Here is a 10,386-nt window from a genome sequence, read left to right as displayed (position 1 = left end):
CCTTTAAATACCAAGAATTTTTATTACTGCGGATTTTCCGCTGAACGTCCCTCATCCTGTAGCAGTTCCCGCGCCTGTAATCTCCCCTCTTCACCAATGAGTTTTTGTGTGTAAACAATGCCTTCAGCTCCACTATGTATTTAAGCATGACAGTGCTCGAGTCGCTAGCTCCTAGAGGCATCTCATATTCAATTTTTTCAACATCTGCTTCATTTGAGGAAAGCACCAAGTCTAGTGATGCTGGTAAATTGTCTCTTCTTACTCGTATTGGTTCTGTGACAAGTTGCTTTAAGAAGTGCCATGTCTACCAGTTTTGCTCTCATTGTCTCATCACCCCCTACAGGATCCCTATTTACCCAGTCTATTTATCTGTGGTTGAAGTCCCCCAATATTATGATTTTAGCTTTTGTTCCGCTTGCTACCTGTGGCTGCCGTTTCTAGCATCTTCAGGCAATTTTCATTGCACATGTGATACTCTTCTCTAGGCCATCTATTGTTTGGTGGAGATTATAAATTACTGCTACCACTATCTTCACACCTTCCACTGGTGCTATTCCTAGAATATATTCTTGTCGGTTAGCTCTCTGTCTTCTATTTTTAGTTGTTTAAAACTCAAGTGTAGCTATAACAAGACTTACACCACTCTCCCCTCTGTACACTCTCTCCTTATTACTTAATGCCCTCTGGGGAAGATTGCACTTCCTATAGTGCTTGTCAGTTTCGTTTGTTACTGCGATCGTGTGGGGTTGTACTTAGTGTTACTCTTTCCTGTAACTCTGTTCTGTTATTGGCAGTTCCATCCTCATTTGTGTACATTAATTTTATGCTACTAATGGCAATTAGGCTGCTTTTATTTTTTCCCGAGGAGTATTTGTTCATGTAGTTGTATTTCTGTATCTGATAGGTACGGTGAACCAGTCACTCCTGCCTATTTGTTTGTGTGGATGCCTTGTTAGGCTGGGCACACCTGCTACCTTCTCTGTAGTGTACTCTGTTTCATTTTTAAGATAGTTTGCTCTACTATTTCACTGTGTTCTACAGTTTCCAGATTTTATTTGTCTTGTGCACTGTTTGTGCTATTTTCTGGTCTCATTATATTTATTTGTTTTTTTCTCCGATTCTCTCTTATACCTCCCTTTCCTTTTTATTGTTGCCGCCGAAGGTAGCTAGTTTATTGTGCACCCCATACTCATCCTGTGAGCGGTAGCGCAAAAGCATTACAGAGGGCACAAAAGGTCTTTATCAGACCTCATCTTAGATTATTACATAAACAATTTCATCTATCCTTCACACCTTATAGTTACAATGTCAGCTAGTTACAGAGAAAGTGCTATTACAAGAGCTACATATTTGTAGCAAGTCATCATACATTAATGGTAGGTCTTATCGCTAATACATAATAGTTTGACCAATGGAGATATTACAGAGTCATAGGGGGAGCTTCTGTTTATTATTAGTCCTCACAATACACTACTTGTTTCTGAATCTCATATGTCGTTCATCTACTGGAAGCGAAATGTGGATACAGTGCAAGGATTTCAGGTAATTTATCCATGGTAATAAGATAGGTTGCCATATCATACAGACTGAGCTTAGATTTATCTATAAATGGCTCAATTTTACTACAATCCAGGATATAGTGTTCGAGTGTGTGTCCCTGTCTTTGTCCACACACTTTACACTTTACTTCATCTAGATCCCTATACAAGCCGAACTGCCAGATATACTTGTAGCGAAGTCTTATACGAGCTGTGACAACATCTGTTAGTCTACTGACTTTGTTACTTGCTCCATACACATGTTTTACTTCACACATTTCATTGTGATGAACAATGGACCTGCTAGTTCCAGTTTGCTCTGTTCTACTTTCTTCAAATTCATCCAGGAGTTCTCGTCTAATGACCCTTTTAAGGGACCTATTTGATAACTCAAGATTCCGTTCAAATACTGTCTTTATCCCTTTCCTCCTTAGACATATCCTGTCTAATAAACACTGCACGGTATTTATCCTTATTTCTTAAACCTCACTTCTCTGCCAGTATATACTTGTTCTCTCCCCTTCTTCCAACTCTTCCTGGATTTTTACACTGCCTCTCACTAATTCATCCATGTTGTCTCGAAATTCTACTATATTAATGGTGCAGGTGGCGTACGAGTGAGCTGCGGGTACTGCATGGCTTTCGGGGTTCACGCTGGGGATATCGCGGGCAGAGTCGGGTTGGGGTGTTGGGGGGGGGGGAGGGCTGCGGGTGATATTAATCAAGTCGGAACCTGGATTTGGGTGTCGGGTGAAAGATGGGTCGGAGTTCAGGTGTTACGGGGGAATGGAGGAGGGGGATGTGGAGTCTGGTCGACTATAGTGAGGTGGGGGGGGGGGGGTATTGTGGTAAAATGCGGTGGAGTGGACGGAGTGCGCGGCCAGATTTGGACGGACGGGTGGGGAACAAGCATGGGCGGGGACGTTGTGGGCGGGTGCAGGCGGGCCTATGGAAGTGGGAGGGTATGGGGCTGGAATAGACGGCTGAGACCGAGGGCGAGCGCGCAGGCGCATACCGTATGGTATGCGGGCGGGCGGGCGTGCAGACGCGTGGTATGAGGGTTTGAACTTGTTTTAACGTGGCCATTTTGCGTAGTAAGAGAACGTCTGCTTTAGTGTTGTCATTATGGCCTATCAATCTTCGGAGGGTTATTAACGCCCATCAACCTCTGGAGGGATATTTAGGCTCATCAACCTCTGGAGGGTTATTAAGGCCCATCAACCTTTGGAGGGTTATTAAGCCCCATAAACCTCTGGAGGGTTATTAAGCCCCATAAACCTCTGGAGGGTTATTAAGGCCCATCAACCTCTGGAGGGTTATTAAGGCCCAGCAACCTCTGGAGGGTTATTAAGGCCCATCAACCTCTGGAGGGTTATTAAGGCCCATCAACCTCTGGAGGGTTATTAAGGCCCATCAACCTCTGGAGGGTTATTAAGGCCCATCAACCTCTGGAGGGTTATTAAGGCCCAGCAACCTCTGGAGGGTTATTAAGGCCCATCAACCTCTGGAGGGTTATTAAGGCCCATCAACCTCTGGAGGGTTATTAAGGCCCATCAACCTCTGGAGGGTTATTAAGGCCCATCAACCTCTGGAGGGTTATTAAGCCCCATAAACCTCTGGAGGGTTATTAAGGCCCATCAACCTCTGGAGGGTTATTAAGGCCCATCAACCTCTGGAGGGTTATTAAGGCCCATCAACCTCTGGAGGGTTATTAAGGCCCATCAACCTCTGGAGGGTTCCAGGACTAATATATATATAATATATACTTTTTATACAGTATATAAGAATTCACTGTATAATACACTGATAAGTGGAGTATAGTTCTCGCTGTATATATCCGGTCGCCTGTGAAACAATCATATATAGAGAATTATATATGAAAAATATATGATTATCCGTCGCGATGCAAGTCTCATCCTATCTTGAGATGATTTCGGGGCTTAGCGTCCCCGCGGCCCGGTCCTCGACCAGGCCTCCTTTTTGTTACATATCCCCAGGAAGCAGCCCGTAGCAGCTGTCTAACTCCCAGGTACCTATTTACTGCTAGGTGAACAGGGACATCAGGGTGAAAGAAACTGACCATTTGTTTCCCCCTCCACCGGGGATCGAACCCGGAACCTTAGGACTACGAATCCTGAGCGCTGTCCACTCAACTGTCAGGCCCCTGATAGGAAGAGGGGGGGGGGGGGGAAGAGTCCTAACCATATACTGTACTCAGACCTCGACAAAGCACTCAGGAGGGTGCGAAACACTTGGTGTAAATCAGAAAGTAAAGAAAGTGTAAATCTTTACATAAAATACACAAATACCTAAGCGTGGGGTTTTATCCTATGTTATTATGTCTGTGAGAAGACACTATACCATTAGAGAACAACCCGTCCTCTTAAAAATAACGTCGCCATCTTCCCCAAATGGCGAGGGTCAAGTCGGGAGAAGAGAAAAGAAGGCGAGAGGAAAGGTTTTTACCACAAGAGAAAGTAACCGGGCAAGCTCTCGCAGGTGTTGTGACCCGGTTTCAAGTGGCCCGGTTCGCGTCGAAGCTGTTAGATTAAGGACCTGCACGAAACGTTATGCGTGCTAGTGGTTTTTACAAGAATGTAAACTTCACTGCTCTGTACTCTCATGAACCCAATGTACCTTCTTGTATATAAATAAATAAATAAACAAAGCTCCGCCCCTCCTAAGAGATCGCATGAATGAAATGAACCAAGACTTTCTCTCTTTCCCCCCAGAGAGGGCGGATTTTTTTTCACGCTTCATTTTCAACATTATGCATTTCTTGGCAGACAGTAAAATTATATATTAATGATATAAAAGTGGGTTTAATTGTGTGTAAAAGTGGGTTTAATCGTGAGTAAATGACTTTTGTAGAAGACACTACGAGACTGAGATCAAAGCCCCTCCCCCCCTGGGGAAGGCAGACAAGAAAGTTGGGTATAAAAACTCGTCAAATGCGCGCCAAAGTTGCCAGACACCACCATGATAACGGCATCTACTGGCGGATACTGATTACCCCTAGGAGAGTCCTATAGTTAGCTGGGGGGGGGGGGAGGGAGTCCTATAGCTAGCTGGGGGGGAGCACTATAGCTAGCTGGGGGGGGGGGAAGGGAGTCCTATAGCTAGCTGGGGGGGGGGAGTACTATAGCTAGCCGGGGGGGAGTGCTATAGCTAGCTGGGGGGGAGTACTATAGATAGCTGGGGGGAGGGAGTCCTACAGCTAGCTGGGGGGAGTCCTATAGCTAGCTGGGGGGAGTGCTATAGCTAGCTGGGGGGAGTACTATAGATAGCTGGGGGGAGTCCTATAGCTAGCTGGGGGAGTCCTATAGCTAGCTGGGGGGGGAGTACTATAGCTAGCTGGGGGGGAGTACTATAGATAGCTGGGGGGGAGTACTATAGCTAGCTGGGGGGGAGTACTATAGCTAGCTGGGGGGAGTCCTATAGCTAGCTGGGGGGAGTGCTATAGATAGCTGGGGGGGAGGGAGTCCTATGGCTAGCTGGGGGGAGTACTATAGCTAGCTGGGGGGGGAGTCCTATAGCTAGCTGGGGGGCGGGGAGTCCTATAGCTAACTGCAGGGCGGGGAGTCCTATAGCTAGCTGGGGGGGAGTACTATAGATAGTTGGTGGAAGTCCTATGACTAGCTGGGGGGGAGTCCTATGGCTAGCTGGCGGGGAAGTCCTATGGCTAGCTGGCGGGGGGGGGGGGTCCTATAGCAAGCTGGTGAGGGGGGTCCTATAGTTAGCTAGCAGGGGGGGGGAGTCCTATCGTTAGCTGGCGGCGGGAGTGGAAAGTTGTTTCCTTGCGAAGGGGGAGGGGGCAAAGCGTTTCCTGGCGTGGGAAGGGGAAAAGGTGTTTCCTGGCGGGGTAGTTATATTGGTTGGGTAGGAGATGTTCCTGGCAAGTTATTGACTGTGGGGTTCCAGGCGGGAGATATGAAGGCTGAGGGAAGAGGGTTCCCGGTGGAACGGGGTGCTCCTGGTGGGGGAGATGTGGGACGGGGAGTTTCTGGTGGGGGAGATGTGGGACGGGGAGCTCCTGGTGGGGGAGATGTGGGACGGGGAGTTCCTGGTGGGGGAGATGTGGGACGGGGAGCTCCTGGTGGAGGAGATGTGAGACGAGGAGTTTTTGGTGGGGGAGATGGACGGGGAGTGCATGGTGGGATTTTTGGTGGGGGAGATGGACGGAGAGTTCCTGGTGGGGGGAGATGTGGGACGGGGAGTTTTTGGTGGGAGAGATGGACGGGGAGTTCCTGGTGGGGATGATGTGGGACGGGGAGTTTTTGGTGGGGGAGATGGACGGGGAGTTCCTGGTGGGATTTTTGGTGGGGGAGATGGACGGAGAGTTCCTGGTGGGGGGAGATGTGGGACGGGGAGTTTTTGGTGGGGGAGATGGACGGGGAGTTCCTGGTGGGGATGATGTGGGACGGGGAGTTTTTGGTGGGGGAGATGGACGGGGAGTTCCTGGTGGGGGAGATGTGGGACGGGGTTCTTGTACCAAGAGAGAGTAATGATGAAATTACTGCCTTGGGGGAACCTTCACACTGGTAATGAAGAGGCAAAAAGGTAGTCTCAATTCGATGCGTGCCTGACACGTATTGCCGTAGAGAAAGTTGATATTTTTTGCATTCAGATTTCGCAATTTCGACATTATCCAGTTGAAATCTGGTAACTATAATAATTACCTAGGCAAAGAACCCTACATATTTTAGCCTTAAACTGTAAATTTGTGTTAAAAAAAAAGAAAAGACTTTAATGCTACAAAAAAGCGGCAATTTTTTGTCATGCAGCACAGTTAATCCCAACCCTCCTGTTTTTGGTTTGTAATGCAGAGAACAACAGTTACATGGATGGAAAAAATAAATAATCTAACCCAAGGAGTTTGGTTGGCCCCTCTTGCTTGGGCTATCAAATAGAACTCAAAAGACTAATAGACGAGAACTCTTAGATGAATTTAAGGAGAGAAGAAGGTGCCAGCAGCTGGAACTAGTAGATTCGTTATCACAATGAAAAAAAATTGAACAAAATGAGTATGGGACAAATTGCGTGACATTTGTTGTCACAGCTCAAATACGACTTGGCTACATTAAGTATATCTGGCACTTGGTCTTGTGTGGGGACCTAGATGAAGAGGTGTAAAGTGTGTGGGCAAAGACAGGGACACACTATATTATTGTATATTTTACACTTTAGATATAAAACTAAACTTACGTTGAACTAAATAGCAAATCATTTTATTGTAAATGATAAAATACCTGAAATGATTGCAATGTATCCATATTTCGCTTGAAATAGATGACATAAGCAATATTGAATGTACAAGATGTGACAAAACTCTACATTACCCTATGAAAACCACTGTTGAACCTCGCTACCGCTCACACGAGCATAAGTGCGAATGAACAGTACACCAGCACCCTCAGGCAACATATTACAACTAATTCTTGGACCGGAATTGTGTCAAACTTTCTAGGCGCCTCAACCCATATTCTTGGCGGTTTTTTTGAATTGTTGCAGACACTGCTTTCTCCCGCGCCGCTTTCCCGCCACCCTGGGCGGTGACTCGCGGCTTCCTCACCTGTAGCTGCTATGTTACAGTCTACAAAATATGCACCTTTGATAAAATAAATCCACTGTTGATTTTGTAGATGGCCAGAAAAAGAAGGCAACCACCAATGTTAACTTTTTTCTGGGCAATATATATTTACTAAATTATGCACAAGATTACATGCGCTAGGCTTAAGATTGCTTATTTAGGCCTAGGACAGGTTAGGTTGAGTATTTCGCTTCGTATTTTATTAATTTAGGCAGCATAATACATTTTGAATGAAATTATTAGATTGATTCTATATAAAGTAATAATGCGGTTCAGTTTGTCACTTTTTTTTTTGTCATCATGTTACCTCCAATCCCGACTGTCGGTGTTACCATGAGGATGTCACCTAAGGAATTAAGACATCCCCACGGCAACACCAACAGTCGGGAATAGAGGCGACATGATCAGCAGGCCATGAAAAACACGAGGACTGGATCCAGGATATAAACCGTGTTAATCGTAGAGATGAAAGTCTTGTCCAAACTATAGAGACCTTGATAATACACTCAGGAAGGTACAAAAGTGTGTAACTGAAACCTTTACTTAAAATTCATAAACACACGTGTTTTTTTTTTATCGTATTCAAGCATGTCTCACGTAAATTTCATGATAGACACCAACAAGGACCGGCATCAACTTTAATCACTTCGTCTCCTATTGAGTGAAGGAAAGTATTCCGTGTCGTTAATGGGGACGCCAAGGTGCGTACCGCCTGTAGGTCTGGGTACCCCATCTACAGAAGTTATCATCACATCCTTCACCACCTTCCCTACTCTCTCCACAATTTTCACTAAACGGCGTCTTTGTCACTAAATAAATTACATTACGTAACAATCAAGCATGTAGATAATAATATGCTGGATGAATCTTAGTGAGGACGGAGTCTGGTATTTAGCGAGATGGAAATTGGTGTAATTTGCGGCTTCATATACTGTGGGTGCCAGGTTGATGGGCTCGTCCCTGACCTGCCTATGGCTGTAACTCAACTGTACGACAAATATGCAGCATAAGTACCCACTTGCCTCTTATTGTTAATCCAGTGTAGATTAGGTCAGGGCCTGTATATAACCGGTGTAAATGTATAGGGAATTCCAGCACGTCACACCGGTAGTTCAGCGCCGCTTGTCACCTTCCGGATATATATAATCACTTTTAATAACCCAAACAGTAAAATGTTAACTCCACGAGAAGCTGGGAGCCGGCCGGGACGGTGTGCACCTCAACACGGCCAGGCGAGGTCTGCGGGACATCCCTTTGAAGACCTATTTCACACCGTTGAGGTTGCCAGATGTCTGGGTGCCTTGCTTTCAATCGTTTATTAAATTATAATAATCTTTAAAATTGGTAGTAAAATAACACACTTGTAGCTGAGTATGGATGAATGAAGGACGCTTTCTTGTACTTTCAACAATGTCATCATAATTATATACTGTATACAGTATACCGCATATATAGGTACTGTAAAAACTTTGCCATACAACACCCTTACTTGAATTAGCTGAGAGCCACTATTTCTCTAGTGACCTCGATAAGGACAGGCAGCCGGCGGCTTGTCAAAAGTTCCCCCCCTCCCATTTATCCTAATGATTTTTCCAATCTAGATCTTAAAATTCAGCAGTGTTTTGGCATTTACAGCTTCGGTAGATAGGCGATTCCATAGATTTATAACCCTATGGGTGAAAAAGCATATATTTTCAGTCCTGCATTGTGGCTTGTTGAGCTTGAAATCTTTGCTTCTTGTAATTGTTCAGTATTTTAGAAGTTTCTGAGATCCGCCCTGTCATGTCTGTTTCGCAGTGTTGGTAGCCCTGAGGCCCTCAACTTTTCCTGGTATGAGAGTTGATTTAGTTCTAGGATGAGTTATGTTGCTCGGTGTTGCACTTTCTCCAATGCAGCCATGTCTTTCTGAAGAAGGGTGCCTTCCCGTGTCCATGGGTCTATCATAGTTCACGTCTCCTTGACACTAGGCTCTCACTCGCCTTCAGATTGGGCATATCTGTCTGGCAGCGCATCTCCTTCGTCTACTGCTGGTGGATTTATCCTGCTGCCAGTGGTGCCCGAACTAGGTGGGTACTGTCAACATCTACGTCTCGATTGATTGATGAAGATTAAGCCACCCAAAAGGTGACACGGGCATTAATAGCCCGTAAGTGGTGGCTCTTTTTGAGCCATTACCAGTATCAAGAGCTGATACTGGAGATCAGTGGTGGGAATGCACCCTGCATGACGGGAGATGTCTCCCTTGTGAATGTGTTAAGATGACGATGAAGCCACCCAAAAGGTGGCACGGGCATGAATAGCCCGTACGTGGTGGCCCCTTTTGAGCCATCACCAGTATCAATAGATAATACTGGAGATCTGTGGAGGTGCGACTGCACCCTGCGTGACGGGAGATGTCTCCCGCGTGAATGTGTTAAGATGAACATGAAGCCACCCAAAAGGTGGCACGGGCATGAGTAGTAGCTCGTAAGTGGTGGCCCTTTTGAGCCACCAGTATCAATAGATGATACTGGAGATCTGTGGTGGTGCGACTGCACCCTGCGTGACAGGAGATGTCTCCCGGACCAAATGGTGACCAAATGGTCCATCTACGTCTCTATTGCCCACAGTTTTTATAGCGGTCCGTCTAATTACCGCAAGCTACCACAAGCTACACAAGCTTCACAAAGCTTCCTGGCAATACGTTAGTAATTAATAAATATGATATATTTACTCATTAAAATGTTGGTGCTGAATGTACAACACGAAAAAACATAATTTTAATCTGAAAAAGTATCTATTTATAAAGAAATTAGACGAAAATAAAGAGCTGGTGACGCCAAATCAAGTCGACGACCCAAGCGTCGGTTAGGTTAGGTTAGGTCAGCCTAACACATCATATTTATTCATTACTATCGTATTGCTAGGAAGCTTTGTGAAGCTTGTGGTAGCTTGCGGTAATTAGACGGACCCTTTTTATAGTGCTCACATCAAGATAACAGAGTGCTGTTCATAGGCTGCATTTTTGTGCGTCGGGTGAAAACAAACACCATAGGCGGTATAACTTCTTATTAATTGCAACTACAAGTTGCATGGAATGCAGATAAGTCACAATAACGTGGCTGAAATATGCTGACCAGACCACACACTAGAAAATGAAGGGATGACGACGTTTCCGTCCGTCCTGGACCAAATTCTCAAGTCGATTGAGAAGTTGCATGTTGTGCAACTGCAGTTGCTAGTAGTTTGCAACTGAAGCTGCTGGAAATGATTGCAGCT

Source organism: Procambarus clarkii, chromosome 10 (assembly GCF_040958095.1).
Source record: "Procambarus clarkii isolate CNS0578487 chromosome 10, FALCON_Pclarkii_2.0, whole genome shotgun sequence".
Taxonomy (NCBI): Eukaryota; Metazoa; Arthropoda; class Malacostraca; order Decapoda; family Cambaridae; genus Procambarus; species Procambarus clarkii.
This window is presented reverse-complemented; position numbering follows the sequence as displayed.